The sequence below is a fragment of the Bombyx mandarina genome, chromosome 22 (assembly GCF_030267445.1).
Source record: "Bombyx mandarina strain Sakado chromosome 22, ASM3026744v2".
Classification (NCBI taxonomy): Eukaryota; Metazoa; Arthropoda; class Insecta; order Lepidoptera; family Bombycidae; genus Bombyx; species Bombyx mandarina.
In genome coordinates this window covers 15,376,285-15,392,627 of record NC_143228.1, presented here as the reverse complement: position 1 = coordinate 15,392,627, position 16,343 = coordinate 15,376,285, and the positions used below count along the sequence as shown (strand labels likewise).

Here is a 16,343-nt window from a genome sequence, read left to right as displayed (position 1 = left end):
ATGGGCAAAAAAAAACTATATCTAGGTCTGTTAAAATAATTTCAATCCTACAGTTAGATTCGTTAAAATATTTTTTTTTCCAAATATTTCAACTTTAAATTGCTCTACTGTAAAGTTCACGCATTGTCGCTTAGTCATGTTTGCCTTTCAAGCGTCGATATGTTTTTAAAATAATGCATAAAAAATACATTAAATCAATAAAGAAAACATTACACACACTGCCATGTATTTGACACACTCACATATGTAACTAGTCAGGTCATAAGTATTGTCACACAGTAAAAACTTTTCTTTTAGAATGCTGGCCACAAAAAAGTTTATTGAATTCGAATTTCGAATTGTTCATGAAAATAAAAATGTATACTTTTAGAATTTTACTCATTTTTAAATATGGAGTGGACGCTTAAAGAAGACCGTATTGCAGTTATTGCGTTGCATCGTTGCGGTTACGCGCCAATTCAAATTTTTAACATACTGAAAATTTTGAATATAACCAAAAGATTCGTTTATCGTACCATCAAACGATACAATGAAGACTCTAGTGTAGATGACAGGTCAAGAAGTGGTCGCCCTCGGTCTGTTAGGACTCCAGCAGTGATAAAAGCTGTGAAGGCGCGAATTCAAAGAAATCCCAAACGTAAGCAGAAACTGTTGGCCCTTCAGATGGGGTTAAGCAGAACCACGGTGAAAAGGGTGTTAAATGAAGACTTAGGGCTTCGGGCATATCGAAGAAAAACAGGACATCGTTTGAATGCTCGTCTAATGGACCTGAGACTGAAGAGATGCCGCGCTTTGTTGAAGTGGTACGCGGGAAAAGAATATCGGGAAATTCTTTTTTCGGATGAAAAATTTTTTACCGTAGAAGAGAGCTACAACAAACAAAATGATAAGGTGTACGCACACAGTAGTGAAGAAGCGAGCAACCGTATTCCGCGTGTCCAACGAGGTCATTTTCCATCCTCGCTCATGGTATGGTTGGGAGTTTCTTATTGGGGCTTAACAGAGGTACATTTTTGTGAGAAAGGTGTAAAAACGAATGCAGTTGTGTATCAAAATACAGTCCTGACGAACCTTGTGGAACCTGTTTCTCATACCATGTTCAATAACAGGCACTGGGTATTCCAACAAGATTCGGCGCCAGCTCATAGAGCGAAGAGCACACAAGACTGGCTGGCGGCGTGTGAAATCGACTTCATCCGGCACGAAGACTGGCCCTCCTCCAGTCCAGATTTGAATCCGTTAGATTACAAGATATGGCAACACTTGGAGGAAAAGGCGTGCTCAAAGCCTCATCTCAATTGGGAGTCACTCAAGACATCCTTGATTAAGGCAGCCGCCGATATTGACATGGACCTCGTTCGTGCTGCGATAGACGACTGGCCACGCATATTGAAGGCCTGTATTCAAAATCACGGAGGTAATTTTGAATAAACTTTAGTGTCATAAGAATCTATGTTTTGTTAAGTTCATTTTGGTATATGAATGGTTACATAATGAATAAACTTGTTTCAATTATTTTACACTAAACATGTGACAGAATTTATGACCTGACTAGGTATAAATATACTCTTTGTCTATTGTCAAACTTTAGTTAATGCTTAAAGTCTGTGGTCAAATTAAAAAAGGGTGCGTGTAATTATGTACGCGCGTAAGAAGTTATACTTTATTTTTATTTTTTTTAAATATTAAATAATTAATAATAAATATTTAACGTTAATAATTTAATAATATTTAATATGAATTATATTAAATAATAATTTTGTCATTTGTAAAAAATGAATGCTAATAACACTTTTTTTTACGAGTGTACATGCGTGAAAGTTCACCTGCGGCTATATTCGGACTCGCTAAGTTACGTTGGTCGTATTGTAATGAGCGATTTAGTGGGAAACTTCATTTCTGTTAATTTAGAGTCACGGTGCGCGCGCATCGTAAAATTTCACTCTCATCAATTTTTCATAACGCGCCTAAAGAAGTATAACTTCAAAAATAGGTCAATATTGTTTATCTTTAATATTATTTGTCTATAGTGTAGTCTTGGCGAAATCTGTGATTATAGAAGTAAGTCTTTGACCATATAACCACAATAATATTCAAACATATAATTTCAATTAATTATACGACTAGTACCGAAAAATTCACGCGGAATATTAAACAAAAATAGAAATACCCTCACCGGGCCGTCTCCATGCAGTATTCAAAAGGAACATTGTATAGATTTATTTTAGTGCCGAAGTAAAGGTCACTAAACGCCCCCGAGTCGACCGATCAAACGAACTTAAAAACAAATTCACAGTTCCAGAATCGACGCAACTTCGAACTTTATTCGGGACCCGAGGGCGCTAATGGCGGCTGCCTCTAACAAAAACCCGCTTGATTAAAATCGTTTGTCGTAATAAAACGAACACTAAAAAGTTACAACCGTACGAAAACGCGAGAGCGAGCCAGTTAAATCGATCACCAATACTGATCACGGGGACAAAAACTTAACGGACCACGCCCAAGATTACGTACCGTTGCCTAGTTTAATATCATGAAGTACAGTTGAAATATTAAATTGTAGGGCGACTTCAGGCCGGCTCGACCGTCTCGTGCTAAATGAGCCGTGAACTGCTTCCAGTATATTTTATTAGCGCTCCTACCTCCCCCGCCCCCCGCCGAGAAACGTGTACCCGCGCCTACCCTATTTACATTCACGGCTAAGCCAGCGGCGTGTGAAATTTTATTTCTTCGACAATCTGATACGAGATTAGCTGTAAATTGAGTTTATTATGAAATCAAATATGCATGTCTCCCAGTCTGGCCGTCTCGGCAACTCTTACGGTTCAACGGATTCATAAATTCAGTCGATCTTTTATTCTCTCGACCGATTCTTTCATCTAAATGTTCATGTTGATCGACGTTGCCCTAAAATGTAACGTGTATTTTTCTCTCTCTCTATTCTTGCGTAGTAAAATGAATTATTGCTATTTCAAATGAGCAGAAAGAAGTCAATTTGAATTGACTATTGTCGTGGAATTCTCGCGTTATATCGGGCGTAAAGTAGAATTTGTTTTATGCCGACTTTGTTTTCCTCCGGCAAAAAAATGTTATAAAGGGTTGTCAGGGGCAGACTTGTTTTCGCGTAAACAGGTAATTGTAGAGCTTTTGTGCCTGTTTTGCGTTGTTTCCTCGGCGAGCCTTTTGAAGGGTGAAACGGAATGTCGTGCGGCACAAACATGTAACTAGCAGGCTCGTTTGCTATTCTGGTTTATGTACAGTTTCGATTATATTACATAGCATTTGGTGACAATGCGGTGCTATATAAATCCCTAATAAGTAGTTTCCAAAGCAAGAATATTTTATTAATAATATTGAGTTGCGGTCATATTCTACTACAGTTAAAAAAAAACGTGTGGCACTCTGGAACTGCCGCGGTAAAGCTATTGCATAGCATTTTTTATCAACTTATGCAATTATAATTAGACAATGATAATTTAATATTAAAACAATAATAAAACAAGACCACGCTATATTAAACATTAATAAAAGCAACATTAACTGTCCTTTTCATACTCATAAGCTAGACCGCGCGAGAGAGAGACGGGCAGACTTTTCATGATGCGCATGCAGTGTGACGTCACGCCACGCGCTTATTCACAAACACTACACAAGCGCAGCGTGTGAATGTGTTGAACGCGAGCTACATAGTAGGCGTAGTGGGGGTGTCAGGTTATTTACGTTACGGAATTTCTTGATTCAGTCGCCGCGCTCAAAGCCCGCGATAAAATCTATGCAATAACTTAAAATGTCTAAGTTCCTATGAATAAATTATTATTTCTCGAACCAAAATTAATGTATGAATTCTGATGAAATTTCAGAATGCTATATAGAAATTGATTTATTTCCTACTAGTCATATTTATAATTAGTCAACCTGAAGAGATATCCACAACGTCGTTTTTTGTTTTAAACAAAATGTCGGATACATAAGATGTACTAGGATTATTTGCAATGATGAAGACAAGCGGAATTGGTGATGATTTCTGACACGAAATTTACATGTCATAAATTGAGGACATTTAAAATTATATATTTTTAAGCTATTGCATATAGATTTTATTGCGGGCCTTGAGCGCGGCGACCGAATCATGAAATTCCGTAACGAAAAAAACCTTACACCCCTCACTCCGCCTACCATGTAGCTCGCGTTCAACACATTCACACGTTGCGCTTGTGTAGTGTTTGTGAATAGCGCGTGGCGTGACGTCACACTGCATGCGCATAATGAAATAATTGATTTCTTTTTTTTTTGTTTTAGATATTTGATTTTTTTAATGTTTAATAAAGCGTGGTCTTGTTTTGTTTTAATATTAAATTATCATTGTCTAATTATAATTGCATAAGTTGATAAAAAATGCTATGCAATAGCTTTACCGCGGCAGTTCCCGAGTGCCACACGTTTTTTTTATGAGTAGCACGAGACTCATTTACGCACAATTTTATCATTAAAATACGTCGCAAATATGAGAGCAAATTCTGAAAATTTAACACCTAGAAATTATCCAAACAGCGCAAATATATCACGACTTTCATAAATTTGTTTTCATAAATGAAATCGTACTTCCTAAAACTCATTTTTAGCACCTTATAGTGACGCTACGTTACTCAAATATCATAAACAGGGAAACGGTGTAACAGTCCACAGAACAATAACAGTTAACAGCCAAACTGGATATAACCGGATTCATCCGGATATAACAGGTCATTACGGTGGCCAATTAACGCTTTGAGACTTGATGATACATCAAACCGTTTATGTTTGTGTTCTATGTTATTTGAGTGGTGGATCTATTAATTGATGTTATTAAATGTATGGGGAGCGATACGTTTGTATTGGATTATCGAATAAGGCTTTTGTTGTATATAGTAGTGGTTTGGTAATAGACTTAGTTCTGAATTAAGGTTTTTTTTTTTTAAAACAACATAACCCAATCTTTAACGTATCCGACACCCAGTTTATGTGTACGATAACAATATTTTTCAGCGGTAAATTCATTTCAAACCGTTGATGAAATAGTAACATTGTGTAATAAAAATTAAGCTTTTTTTTGAGCACCTTGAGATATAAGTTCTAAGTCTCAGTATAGTTACAACGGCTGCCCTAACCTTCAAACCGAAACGCATTATTGCTTCACGGCAAAAATAGGCACGGCGGTGGTACCTACCCGCGCGGACTCAGAAGAGGTCCTACCACCAGTAAACTCGTAAGATTTATAAAACGTATTTATAGGTGGTAGAACGCGCTGATAGGCTCACAAGGGCAGATGCCACCATCCTACCTTTAACTGCCGCGTTATACGTTCCGGTGAAGGTAAAGATTTCGTATCTCAAGATGGGTGCCAGCGTTTATGTACATCGTGGTTCTAGTAGTGCCGATGAAGAATTAATACCAGATGATCTCTTACTTCGCTCGCCCGTCATTTGCAAAAAAAAAGAGCTAGGGTAATTTGTGATTTGGTTTATACTAGTAACTACTAAAAAACGATTGGATGTACGAGTTAGAGAAAATATTATAAGGTTAAAAAAATTTCAAATAAAAATCTTTGATTAATCATGACCATGGCTTCTTTTTTATACCTTAAATGGGTGATAAAGCTAAAGACATATCTGGTATTCATTGGTTTCCGGATCTCATAGGTATTGTAGAGATATACGACAAAGGGAAGATCTTCCACCGAGCGGGTGATATTGCTCGGTAGACCGACGGTCCAAATGTTGTTGTTCGGAACTTGTATATATGCGCTTTATCTTGAAAATGTCGTAAGCGAGATTCAGGCATCTGTCAATTATCTTGCGTTGTATGATGGCTACCCGCCACAGTATCAAAATGTGAATCCCACCACCCACCTTTAGACATGAAGTCTAAATCTCAATTCTATAGTACATAATAATATAACTATGCACAGACCGTTATGACTGTCGGTACTTGAACCGTTGTACCATGGTTCACTTGCGGACTAAACAATAATAATAATAATAATGGTTGGTTCGAAGTAGGTATCAGTGGAATGGAATATTTGAAAGGTATTCCACTGATAACTACTTTTAATAAATGTATACTTTTTATATGATTGGCTTGGTTAATTTTAAGTTTGTTTCAATGATACTATGTACACATATGGACTTATTGTTGTCTGAAATAAAATAAATCATTCATTCATTGCCGCTGCATGGCTGAAATAGGCCCCACAAATGCCCTACCACAAATAGCCCATAGTTATTGTATATGCCCATTGAAAAACTTAGTCATTTTCAGAAACGATTCGCTCGCTGCCTGATACCTTTATGGCCTTGACCACTGTACCATAGTCAAAGCGTATTTGTTAAAGCTATTTCGAATTTGAGTTAGATACACAGATTCCTATCTCGTACTGTATATCCGGTATATGCAAACATAACTCGGAGCTATTGGATTTAAAACGACTAATTTAAACTAGTGGTCCCGCAGTAGTCGAAATTCGATTATAATTAATTGAAATTAAAATTTTCAAGATTATTATGGTCCTTTTGTTACAGATTTCGGCAAGACTACACTATAGACAAATACTTGTAATATTAAAGATAAACAATACTAACCTATTCTCAATTTGACTACAAACTTTAAGCAATAACAAAAGTTTGACAATAAACAAAGAGTATATTATGTGTGTGTGTCTTCGATCAATAATACTACTAGATTCGCGATTAGCGCTTCAAAAGCGGCCCGAAAAATAAGACCACAAATAAATTTGTGGTCTTATTTCAAATTAGTATGGTCCAATCATAGCCAACACTAAGACGTCAAAACGCTGCAATGCGCGTTCAAAAACTGAGTAAAAAACCACCGTAACACCAAGGTTTTGGAAGGAATATCTTTTTTTGGTAAATTTATATTATTAAGTGTTTTTCATAAAATAAGAAACACAATTATATTGTAAATAAAACACAATTTACGAATATTGTAATTGTTTGGCCAATGTTTGCAACAAGGCACCAACTATTGTAACAAACATCACCTATTCTTGGACAGGGAATGCATAGAGTAGTTTTGTTATTTTATAATGTTATTTTTGTTTGTAGATTTCCTAGTAGCCCCTTGTCGCTGTGCACAATGGATATATATTGTCGCGAAAGAAAGAGAAGAAATATAGAACCCTTATAAAAATTCTAGAATTGTTCAATGGTGGTGGCAAATCAATGCAAAAAAGTATTAAAAAAATTTTATATGTATGTGTAAATATTTTAAGCGTATATGCTGAAAAGGATTTGTTTTCTGGGGGAAACGAACACAGCCATAAAATAAGCCTAAATTAAACTGATTATAGAAAAATTCATTGATATAAGATTACATTATATTTGTAAAAAAGAAACCGCTCATATAAAAATGACTTCTAAAAGACAGCTTTATAACAAACTGAATCTGTTTAAAGGTAATTAAACCTACATTATTGTTTTAATTACTTCTGTATAAAGAATACGTGGAAAACATGTTTCGTGTTTCCTTTCATATTTTTTTTACTTTATTCAATTTTATTTTTTATCACCTATTTGTTGTAATAGCGGCAATGTAAAATATTATCTACTACTTTTTTCAATCGGTCAAAAATAGTTGCGACCATACAAAACAAACCTAAAACAAATATGTATATTCTGCAACTCTATGTCTTTCAATACTTACTGTGTTCTGAGCATTGAAATGTAATACCAAGAACTACATCTAGTTCCACAATACAATAAGCACGAAATTTCAAACAAATATTTTTAACCTTATAAATTAGGCTTTAAGTATCATTTTAGAATAAATATTTTTGTACTGATGACTTTTTATGTTCAAGTGACATTTTAAATTTATTCCATAATATTCTTTTTCTGACGAAAAGACCTAAATACATATATTTTGCAATGGTAATTAAACTTTATTTTTAAGTATTAAGGTTTATAATAAACTGAAGTCGTTAACATTATTAAACTTTTTTCTAAGAAATGAAGATGTTTTCGTGTCGGCAAACGTGGCCACTGGAGCGTCTTATTTTTGTTCCTGATCCTTAATCTAGTACTATTATTGATCGAAGGTGTGTGTCAAATACATGGTAGTGTGTGTAATGTTTTCTTTATTGAATTAATGTATGTTTTATGCATTATTTAAAAAAAAAATATTTGCATTGTGCACTTCTTCTCTATATTCTCTACAAGTGTGGAAAATGTCATACTCCTCCGTCCGCGCAATTTTCGTAAAAAGGGATACAAATTTTTTGCTTCACATATTAATATCTAGATAATATTATTATAATCAATGAATTTGTTAGACTTTCAGCGAAGGTCGGCTTGATAATTGAGAAACTCCCTTTTCCTGAATCAGCTATCACTATAAGCACATTCTCTCATAATACGGCGTATTACTCGAAGCACGAACGTCATAAACCAGGTCTTCGGGCGATAATGCGTAATTCATATTCTATATTATTCCCAAGCTCTGAGAGTTATTACTCTCTTTGTCGGGGAATTTATTAGGAATCGTCTTAAGGTGATTTGAACCGAGAATGTGAAGGATAAAGTTTATTTTCATTTGGCTCAATTTGTATACAGACTCGTTTTTTTTTTTTTTTGATATCGAACGGTTCCCTTCTTACATGCTTTTAGGAATTTCAATAAATCTTATCACACTAACAAGGTACAATCGAAAAATGTTGTTAATGTCACTGTTATCAATTATGAATCATTTTTTGTACTTACTTTTTACGCTGATTGGAATATCCAGATTCCTTTAGGCTTTAGAGCATGATGCAGGCCCATATGGACACATTCCATTAACCCACCTTTTTTCCCTATCTATTTGCTGATAGCTTAAGAGGCTATTCCAACTACGCCTGGACGGGTAGGCGAGCTCACGGGCTCAACCTAAGAGAATATGCTAACACCAGCCACTACCACTGGATCGGAATCGCGATCCACTTAGAAGATGCGAGGAGAAACTCAGTGGGCTTTTTAACCCACCATTTTTGCTACAAAGTGGCCTTTCGCTCCAGTTTAGAGGGTAATCTAAACTGGAGGACTAATCAGTCATGAGAGGGAGAATTCTAAAGTGATATATTGGGGAGCGATTTCTTCCTACCATAACTGTGGTATAACTTAAAAGAATCTAGTACCGGTATTTGAAAATAGCCGAGTTCACGTGCCTATATACAAGTTTTGTATTTATGACAATAGAATACGACTGTCACCTGATACGCCTTCCTTCTGATTCTAATGTGAAAAAATCTTCACAATCAGGAAAATATTCGTGGTCGAAATATTCCCGGCTGTCATCAACAAAGGCTGCAAGTAATTTCCATAAAAACCGGGCAGCATGCACATCACGTCCACACCCGAGGGACAAACGTTAAAGTTGGCCAAATAAATTAAAATTCCCATTGCAAGTCTCGCTGTGAAATCGTGAGGAAATTGGGTGTTCTGTTGCTGCAGCGTTCGCGTTGAGTGGAATTCTGTATCCCTTATTGCATTTTGGTTAATCGAATTTGTATACAAAAGGTATTTAAATGAATTGTTTGATGTGTTTCAAGTGTTTGGGATGTCGAAATTGTTTTGGCGGCGTGAATGAATTTTAAAATGTCTGGAGACTAATATGTCATCCAGCCTATTCGAGTTGAATGAGGACACCTTTTTTTTTAAATCATTCGTACACCGCTTCTTCACACACGTCATCCGTGAAGGACAACTATCGTGCCATAATAATCACATCCACAAAGTTTATGAATTTACCTCAAAATATTGGCAGAAAAAAAAAACTATTGAGAATGAATATATAAGTGAACCAGCTCACAGCCCATCTGGTTCAGCCCATTAATGGTAGGCAACGACTTGCCACTCACCATCAGGTGGGCCGTATGCTCGTCTGTCTACAACAGCAATAAAAAAAAATGTGTTAAATAATCCCCAAAACTCGTAACTATCAATCATAATATTTTTTTTATTCCCTTTGTAGGCAGACGGGCATACGGCCCACCTGATGGTAAGTGGTTACCGTCGCCCATGGACTTCAGCAATGCCAGGGGCAGAGCCAAGCCGCTGCCTACCGAATGACTCCAGCCTGAGACAAAGTCTAAGAAGTCTTAATTGCCCAGAAATAAGCAAGGTACCTTTCAGCGTAAAGAATTCAGGCATATCAGCTTAAAGAATGGGAGAACCGTTTAAAATTTTAAAATATTTCACTGAATAAAACGCTAACTAAAACTTTATAAAGCTTCGATCGAACTAAAAAGTCCTTGAGATTAAATAGGTATAGTGTAACGTGCAAATTAATTGAGCTTCGTATTTATTACCGAATCGACCGCAAGTCAAATGCAAGCACCAAGTAATAGATGCTTGGATTCGGAGATAATTGGTATCCGAGACCACAGGTCGATGGGCGCGGTTCTTGATACCATAATCCTCTTTACATAACTAACTGCATTGGTTGAATTCATTAAAGTAATGGGTCTTGGATCAATGTGGTATTCAAACGATGTGAATTGCATTATATACTCGATGTGAAAAAGATATAGTTACTAAGGTTGGGTTTTTGCCGCATGATAAAAGAGCTTAACAGATAAGAGTGTCAATAGCACTTAAAAAATTAATAGAATGCACTACTCTTTAAACCCCAAGAAATGCTTAGTTTGAGGCAAAAATGTAAATTCCTCACTTTCAAGATATATAAAACGAAAATTATTTGTTTATTTGATAAATTTTGGCAAGAAAATAAGCTATACGCATATATACTTATGAGGGCAACAACAAATGAAAAGTCTTCAACCGAGCAAGTGAAATAGCTCGAATGTTATCGTTGGGAGCTTGTATATATGCAAACTCATACCATCTCGTTAATGAGATTCCATGCTAGCTACATACTGTTAAATAATAATACTCGGCTTTTTTTTTTACGATCCATCACCAAAACCTTACCACCCTAACCTACCTATAGCCACTACCACATAAATACTATCTTTCCATCTTGAAGCCTAACATGGATAAGATGTCCATACAAACGGGCTCATGGAGAATAGACTCATATATTTGTATGTTCAATTATATGTAGGGCAGATTAATAACATATTAGATACTTCGGCTCGATACTAATTCAATAGCTACTAAAAAAATAAAAGGAACGACATCTTCGTTATTTTAAAAATCTACAATTTTATATCGAACATGATTGAATTCCGTTGAATCAATGTCCATTTTCTCTTCTGTAACGTTCGTAAATCGTCCCTTTGTCACATTTCTAGAGACCCATATCAGGGGCACCGTGACATTTCAAATAGGGGTCAACTATCCATATCTTAGGCATCTGCATTTAAAACGTAAAGCCCGTGCCACTGGCTCGGGCATTTTGCCAAATCTGGTCTCCGAGCTTGCCAGTAACCCGCGGGTCAGAAGGGCAAGTATGGTTATTTATTGCCCAGTTAACTCTAATCCTAATCTTTCGGGAGGAATTCCAGAATATTCCGGATACTGTCCTAAAGGTGAGAAGCTACTGTGTAACTACACTTACGTATATTACAGCTAATCGCGAATAACTTTGACTATCCTTATTAATAAAATAGCTACCTTTATATTTTTAATTGTCCTAATCTCGATTAGGCTTATCATTCGTTTTCAAATTAACTTAGATGAATAATGAAAATGTAAAAGGCCCCTCTAGATGCCATTAAGAGGGCTTCGCTGATAAGTATTCAACAGATTTACCTCGACCCGAACCTTGGAACGAAAGTGGCTAATTGACTCATTTTCATTTGACCTATTATAATTTCTTAATATTTGTATATTATGTTCTTATATAGCACTAGCTGTACCCGGCCACTTCGCTGGCCATTTAAAATTAACATTATTATTTCTCACCCCCCCCCAAAGATTCTCATCATTAACGCTCCCGCAACTGGTGTAGGTAGTCCAACACTCATATAGATACTAGTCTATTCATTAAGTACATGTATTTTCTACATGGATACCAAGTTTCAAGTCAATCGAATCCATGGTTCAGTAGTTATAACGGAACATCCGTAAAAACCACTGTAGATTTATATTATACTAGAGATTCCGCAACAGTCGAAATTCGACTATAATTAATTAGAGTTGTAAGTGTGTACACTATTATAATTGTATTTTATACTTCTATAATCACAAATATCGCCAAGGCTACACTATAAAAAAATATCAATAAAGACAAACAATATTTAATCTACTCTCAATTTGACCACAGACGTCAAGAACAAAAGTTTGACAATAAATAGTATGCATGCGTGTGTGCGTCAAATACATGGTATGTAGTGTGTGTAATGTTTTCTTTATTGATTTAATGTATTTTATATACATTATTTAAAAAAAAATTGCATAGTGCACTTCTTCTCTATATTCTCTATAAGTATGGAAAATTTCATACTCCTCCGTCCGCGCAATTTTCGTAAAAAGGGATACAAAGTTTTTGCTTCACGTATTAATATATAGATTAGTATACATTATTAGGGGCCATTGAGATTATTTTATGAGTATTGTATAAATATTTAACAACAAAAATTCACACCTATTTAGTATGCGGTTCAACGTAAATAGCAATATCCCTATTGCGGTGGCTTTAATACGTAAATCACATCGCTTAGCTAATGCAGTTTAAAATAGTTCATTCGAAATATTCCATTCAAACGGGCTTTTCAATTATGTCGTTTCATTTTAAAGCCTACAAAGCTTTGTACGTGGCTCTCTAACGCGAACCGACAATTTTCGAACGTTTTATGCGCATTTTGAAGCAATTGCAGTAATTCTGTGATTATTTTTGATTGTTTTGTTAATTATTTTTGTGGAATTGATATTAAATTTATAATAAGAATTTCATGTTCGTGAACAACGTGAAAAATTTAATTAATTTTGTTACGAGGATCCCGTAGCAATAAATAATATACCAAGGTTTATTTATTAATTTTGGGAAGATTATTGTTAATCATGTTTTTTAATTAAATTTGTTATTGTTATTATTATTATTAATTAACACTTTTTGAAATGATTTTGTTAAGTTGAGAGAAAATTCGTTAGATGTACCGCAGTAGCCCCGAGAGCCATCCACGGATTCGTTGATAGCACATTACTAGTATTACAAAATCGACAATAATGCCAATTACTGGTCAATTACTGGCAATTACTGCTGGTGGGACCTCTTGTGAGTCCGCGCGGGTAGGTACCACCGCCCTGCCTATTTCTTCCGTGAGACAGTAATGCGTTTCGGTTTGAAGGGCCGGGCAGCCGTTGTAACTATACTCGAGACCGTAGAACTTATATCTCAAGCTGTCTATGGGCTTCAGTAACCACTTAACACCAGGTGGGCTGTGAGCTCGCCCAACCACCTAAGCAATAAAAAATTGATGATATACAGCAATAAAAAGAGGACATTGCATTCCAGTCTTAGTTTTGTTAGAACATATTGGGAGTCCGCACTGGTAGGCATTATCTTACTGGTTTTTTCTGTCACAAAGCAGTCCGTGTATAGTTGGAGCTCCTTGGACTCGTGTCTCAAGAATAGTGGCAATTATGTAGTGACGTCTATTCTCTCAGCCATTTTTAAAACTAGTGGACTGTGACAATTTACCCGTAATTATGGTGTAATATTAAAAAGTATCTATATATTAATACGTGAAGCAAAAACTTTGTATCCCTTTTTACGAAAATTGCGCGGACGGAGGAGTATGAAATTTTCCACACTTATAGAGAATATAGAGAAGAAGTGCACAATGCTAATATTTTTTTAAAATAATGCATAAAAGATACTTTAAATAAATAAAGAAAACATTACACACACTACATACCATGTATTTGACGCACACACGCGTGCATACTATTTATTGTCAAACTTTTGTTCTTGGCGTCTGTTGTCAAATTGAGAATAGATTAAATATTGTTTGCCTTTGTTAATACTTTTTATAGTGTAGTCTTGGCGAAATTTGTGATTATAGAAGTATAAAATACAATCATAATAGTGTACAAACTTACAATTACAATTAATTAATAGTCGAATTTCGACTACTGCGAGACCTCTAGTCTAAGCAATTTGGCAATTTTACAATTTACGTTTTCATTTTACGATTTTGTAACAGAAATGTACACAGTAATCCTGAATGCATCGTACCGGTCGTGTGGCGACTTAAATAGAGCGGTCTGCAATCAAGACGGGACACAAAATCCTATTTCGTAAACTGTGGGCCAGGTGGCTGGAGCAGGCAATCTCGTTTGTCTTGCTTCCGTACTGCCACAATACCTAATTGCATGGAAGGTTCATTCCGTAACAGAATTAAGTGAACCTTTCGTTACCATTAGAAATGCAATAAAATTCTTTTGCTTTTGCACTTGGTAAAATAATAGATAATAGTGGCCCCGCGGTAGTCGAAATTCGACTATAATTAATTGGAATTGTAAGTTTTTACACTATTATGATTTTATTTTATACTTCTATAATCACGAATTTCGCCAAGACTACACTATAAATAATATTAACAAAGACAAACAATATTTAATCTCAATTTGACAACAGACGTCAAGAACAAAAGTTTGACAATAAATAGTATGCATGCGTGTGTGCGTTAAATACATGGTATGTAGTTATCTTTTATGCATTATTTTAAAAAAATATTAGCATTGTGCACTTCTTCTCCATATTCTCTATAAGTGTGGAAAATTTCATACTCCTCCGTCCGCGCAATTTTCGTAAAAAGGGATACAAAGTTTTTGCTTCACGTATTAATATATAGATAAGTAATAGTTTTTGAATTGAACTAGTTCAATTAGTTTACATATTATTAGTGAAAATTAAGTGCAGTGCTTGCTGGATTTCACTGATATACGAACGTAATTGTACTTTTAACAAAAATCTGGTGTCTTCGAGTCGTTAAGTAAAAAATAAATTTAAAAATAAAATAATCAATAAATTTAAAAAAATCTACTTTTAACAAAAATCTGATGTCTTCGAGTCGTTAAGTAAAAAATAAATTTAAAAATAAAATAATAGATAATAAATAAATTAAAAAATTTAAAAATAAATAATTGTTTTTAAAAACTTACAAAATACGCTTTTAAAGAAAATCCAACTAAAAATTAGAAAATAAATTTTAATAAAATTGAATTAAAAATTGTGTAAGAAAAAATGATTTTATTGTAAAAAAAAGCGTGCTTCTCAGGATATTATCAAAATAACACTTCGACTCATATCTGTTCATAAAATATTTATAACTACTGATACCATGCACCCTACGCTTTTTTTACAATAAAATTATTAATTAAAGCGTACTTTGTTAGTTTTTTTAAACTATTAATTAATTTTCATTTTTTAGTTGAATTTCAATTTTTGCAATTTTTTGTTTAATATTAAATTGTCATTGATCCTTAATAAGTATACAAAATTTCGAATTAATCCGACGTTTTGAAGGGGGTCAAAATCATGTTCAAAGATTCCGTTACATACTAACATACATACGTCTGAAACTGATAAAAGCGTATTAATAAAAATAAAATCCGCATTAAATAAAATCTAAGCGAGTGTTTTCTCTGGTATTATGGGTACTGAAATATAAGTACGAGAAATTAACAAGAGATGCCGATCTAAATTCATGGTATGATATTCAGAGCTTCTTATTATTAGACCAGCACGGTGTTACTTATTAAGAGTATTAACAATTATTAAAAAAAAAAAACTACAACAATATCCCCCCCCCCCATTCAGAATTCGAACTCGGGTTCCCAGATGGGTTGCGGCAAACTTTACTATCTTCGACCACCGAATCACAAATATCCCACCCGTTCCCCAGGCATGGGAGTCTCGTGGGAGATTCTGCCGACTCGAAAAAAGGGGAGTTCACTACACGATGTCTATGAGTTCTTATAATCAATAGTCGTGAGATCTTTCTCCTAGCGATATAAAAACAACCTTAATCTAAAAAAAAACTTGCGCTTGGTTCCGTATCAATAATCATAACAATCTAATTAAGTTTCATTGTAACATAGGTGCGAACATTCCGTTGCTCTACGACATTGTGGTTATGGTGTCGACCTACCGGATCACTAATTGGAGCATTTGCCCCCGTAATCCAAGTAGCCAATTTAATTTGTGCTACGTCGGGGATACGCACTGTCATTGTTTGTCAGGCCAGACACGTGAGACTATTGCATGTTCCGGCAGTGAAACTATACACGATGACTATAGTTTTGATGTTGTCACGTGTATTGCTACTAAAATAGTAGTAATGTTTTTGTTCATTTGTATTTTAAGGGATGACATCGTACGCACCGTACTACCTGGTAGTGGCG

The 16,343-nt window shown here is 35.1% G+C and overlaps 1 protein-coding gene and 2 long non-coding RNA genes across 5 annotated transcripts in view; 2 read left to right on the top strand and 1 right to left on the bottom strand.

The window, feature by feature from the left end:
• The window catches only part of LOC114240187 (uncharacterized), a 321,109-nt gene that overhangs the window by 126,536 nt on the left and 178,230 nt on the right, over positions 1–16,343 (bottom strand). The gene's annotated exons all lie outside the window — the stretch shown is intronic.
• Positions 1–16,343, top strand: part of LOC149500391 (uncharacterized) — a 73,045-nt gene that overhangs the window by 10,464 nt on the left and 46,238 nt on the right. The window lies entirely within an intron of this gene.
• On the top strand, positions 6,702–7,508 carry LOC149500392 (uncharacterized). Its single transcript, XR_016324999.1, has 2 exons — positions 6,702–6,902; positions 7,101–7,508. It is a non-coding gene; the product is annotated as an uncharacterized LOC149500392 (long non-coding RNA).